The following is a 3,778-nucleotide window of genomic DNA, read 5'->3' on the forward strand; positions in this document are numbered from 1 at the left end:
ATGTATTAACCACCATATGCCATGCACTGTCCTAAATTCTAGGAAAATAAAAGTTTAAAAAGAGGGAAAGAGAGAGAGAGAGAGAGAGAGAGGGAGAGAGGCGTCTGGGAGGCTCAGTCGGTTAAGCATCCGACTTCAGCTCAGGCCATGATCTCATAGTTCCTGGGTTCGAGCCCTGCGTCAGGCTCTGCGCTGACAGCTCGGAGCCTGGAGCTGCTTCAGATTCTGTGTCCCCTGCTCTCTCTGCCCCTCCCCAACTTGTGCTCTGTCTCTGTCTCTCAAAAATGAATAAACATTAAACAATAAACAAACAAACAAACAAAAGAGAGAGAAAGAGAAAAACCTTTGCCCTCACGGAGCTTACATTCTGTCAGGGAGGCAGACAATAATAGAATAAATAACTAAAATATACCATCTGTTTTAGAAGTGCTTCTATAAAGGAAAGTACAAATCAGGGTGAGGAGCTGAGGTCGGGAAGTTGAGATTCAAAATGTGTCTGTCAGGGAAGTCTTCCCAGTAAAGGGGGCTTCTGAGCAAAACCTGAAGAGGGTAAGGGGACAGTCCTGTGGGAAGACAGTTCCAAGTGGAAGGGAGTGTATGTGCAAAGGTCCTGAGGCAGGGCCAAAGGGCCAGCAGGGAAGCCTTCTTGGTGAGCAGAGGACAGAGGGTGGGGACCAGGCCCCCTTCCCACAGCAGGGCGGCATCAGAAGCCTTCGGTTTTCATTCCAGGTGAAATGGAAACCCCCCGAGGGGCCAATGGAGGAAACACAGGAGCAGACTCAAACTTCTGAACGTTCCACCTGCTGCCGATGCCCCGGGCGGAAGTGTGCCATCCGTCAGGAGCTGCCCGGGGTCCAGGCCCTGCAACCCCAGCTCCACCCTGACCAGCTAGCCCTGCACGGTTTGCCGGGGGCGGGGAGACTGCCTTTTCTGCCTTCTGGTGGCCCTTTTGCAGCTGTTTCCTGGGCTCTGTCTCCTCGTGGAACGAAGTAACGCCTGAAGCAGCCCATGTCCGGGGCGCGGCCCCTCTTATGCCCTGGCCGCCGAAGGACAGGGGAGTCTCACTAAGCCTCACGCTGGCTCGTCATCTGTTCTGCAAGTAGGTCTTCGGGGATGTGGTGCCCCACCATCGAAGGCCATCATTTCCAGGAGACTCCTCAGAGGAGATCAGAGGGGAGCCGGGCGGTCCCCTGGGGTGGGGGGGTGCAGGGGGGCCAGTTCTGAAGGGCTCTGGAATCCCCGGGGCCAAAACCAGGGTTTCCATCTGACAACAACCACGCCGGGCACGCACGCGGAAGCAGAACCTCGGCCAGCTCAGCCCCAGCATAGCCTGCGGTTTTCGTCATTCCCATCCTGCAGGTGAGGACAACGGGGCACCAGAGAGGCTGACCTGATTCACCACGTGTGCGCTTACGGCCACCACGTCCAGGAGCTGCGTCTCCCCCCCGGGGCCCATGCTGCCCCCGCCCCAGCTCCCGTCCATCAGTACCACATTTCGCTTTGCACATTTCCTGGGGGAAGAATCCTAATCTGGCTTTGGAAGTACTATTAATACCGACTTTACACTTTTCTTTGTCCATTTGGAGCCATTTGTTTTTTCTTTTCCGGGTCTCAAACAATTCTGCAGACCTGTGATGAGCCGGCTGGCCCAGCCGCACCCACACCCGCTGCCCCCCGCGCCCACAGCCTTATCGTCGCTCCTGCAGGCCAGCTGACTCCGGGTTGGCTCTGCACAGCAGAACTTCCTGGCGTCTGTCCCTGCCCTCGGGAACATTCTGCCCTTCCTGGGAACATGCCTTTGAGCTTGCCGAAGTCTGGTTTCCCTCCTACGCATCCTGAGAGCTGCTTGCAAGAGACGATGGACCGGCTTCACCTGCCCCCTCACTCCCCGGGCCTCAGCGCCTTTCCTGCACCCAGGTCGCCCGCGAGCATCGATTTCACACAGATGAACAGCTCCTTCCCATGGGAGTTCAAGATAACTCCTGCCGCTCAGTCATCTTTAAAATTGTTCCTTAACTGTCCCTGTCCCGAGTTTCATTTTTCCTCGGCTTTCAATTAAATTAAGCTGCTAGCGGCCGCACATTTTAATTTTCCTGTTTCACACCGGATAATAAATAGTGATCGGGGAACAGGATGGCCTCTTCCCTTGGCCTTCTCTCCTCCCCCTCACCTCTCGTTTCTCTACATCTCATTCCCTGAGTGCTTCTGAGTGTCTTGAGGGCCTCAGACCCCTTGATGAGGCCGGCAGGGCCTTGACTGTGCACCTGCATTATTCCCGGGCTCGGTCCTGGGCTGGCAGAAGGAGGTGGGATCTCAAAGGCAGCCGAGCTTGTCTTGGAGAGTGAAAGCTGCAGGCAGACTCCCACATCCCTGGCTCCTGAGATCTGCCCGTCTCTGGCTGTCAGCGGCCAGAGGATGGTCATGAGGTGGCAGCTCTGGGACCCCAGCTGCTGGGAGCCCGCAGTCTTTTCAGGCCAGCTCAGACCCCGCACTTGGTGAGTGCGGCGGGCCCAGACATGAGGCTCCCTGCCTGTGCAAGCTGGGGTGACCCCCCAGGCTCCAGCCTCGGAGACCCGCCCTCGGCAGGTGCCAGGGGCTGTGCTTCTCTCAGGGGGAGTTTTCAGGGGGAGCCATGTGGTTTGATGGAAAAGTAACACTCATGAAAAGAAGAGCGTCATTTAAGACGTATTTCTCCAGGTCAGGTTTTGCTTTAAATCCTTACCTATCATATCTTAATCTTCTCCGAGTTTTGAAACGTAGGCATTCCTGTCACCTGTTTAAAGAAGAGAAAACTGATGATGTTCTGAGGAGCCCGGTAATGTCCCCAGGAGGTTGTGGCACCAGAACTTCAAGCCTTATCCTTTTTTTTTTTTTCTTTTTCTGTCAAACCATCTGTCCCTGGTTTTCTTCTCCAAGGAGGCCTCATTGATATTTCCAGGGTAACTGTTCCAGAAGCATTACAGTTTGGCCAGCCCTTTTATGGATTTGTCTCTCAAGGGTGACTCATTGTCATCAGTAGGTTTAGGGCACTAGTTTGAGGAAATCCCGAGAGGGCAAATTCTGGAGTCTGGCTATTTGGATTTAATTCCTGTCCCGCATCTTATTAGCTATGGGTTCTTTGCCAAGTCCTGGTTATTTCATCCTTAAGATAGGTTCAGCTAGGGGCGACTCCACAGCTCAGTCGGTTAAGCGTCCAACTCTTGATTTCTGCTCAAGTCATGATCTCATAGTTCGTGAGATTGAGCCCTGCATCAGGCTCTGCACCGACAGCACAGAGCCTGCTTGAGATTCTCTCTGCCTCTCTGTCTGGCGCTCTCTCCCAAAATAAATAACATTTTTAAAAAATTTAAAAATATACATTAAGGTCAGCCGCTCTAACAAGAAGATCCAAACCCACAATGATTTCAACAAGACAAACATTCCCTTTTTTCTCATACAACCATTCGCAGGTAGGTAGCTCTGTTCTAAGGGCTCATTTGGAGACTGGGGTTCTTCTTCACACTTCTCAATAATCCCCAGTCAGTCAGAAGCACAGGTGATGCAACACACGCTGAATGTCCTACAGTCTGGTTCTGTTCTGCACTCCCTGGAGATAGCACCAGACCCCATGGGTGACGGCCTCAGTCCCACGAGACTGTCCCCCACTTCACAGGCCAATTGCATGTCCAGAGTGTCACCCGTGCTTCTGACCAACTGGCTATAAATCAGAGATCCCATGACCCCTTCCTCAAGGGTTAATATGCTACAGTGCCTCAAATAACTCAGAAAAACATTTACA

General features: G+C 53.2%; 1 long non-coding RNA gene across 1 annotated transcript; it reads left to right on the plus strand.

The window, feature by feature from the left end:
• The first annotated feature begins 478 nt into the window (after positions 1 to 478).
• LOC109274351 (uncharacterized) lies at positions 479 to 2,021 on the plus strand. Its single transcript, XR_002083553.2, has 2 exons — positions 479 to 1,099; positions 1,360 to 2,021. It is a non-coding gene; the product is annotated as an uncharacterized LOC109274351 (long non-coding RNA).
• Positions 2,022 to 3,778: the final 1,757 nt, after the last annotated feature.

This window comes from Panthera pardus, unplaced genomic scaffold, assembly GCF_024362965.1.
Source record: "Panthera pardus isolate Hobbes unplaced genomic scaffold, ASM2436296v1 HiC_scaffold_11, whole genome shotgun sequence".
Taxonomy (NCBI): Eukaryota; Metazoa; Chordata; class Mammalia; order Carnivora; family Felidae; genus Panthera; species Panthera pardus.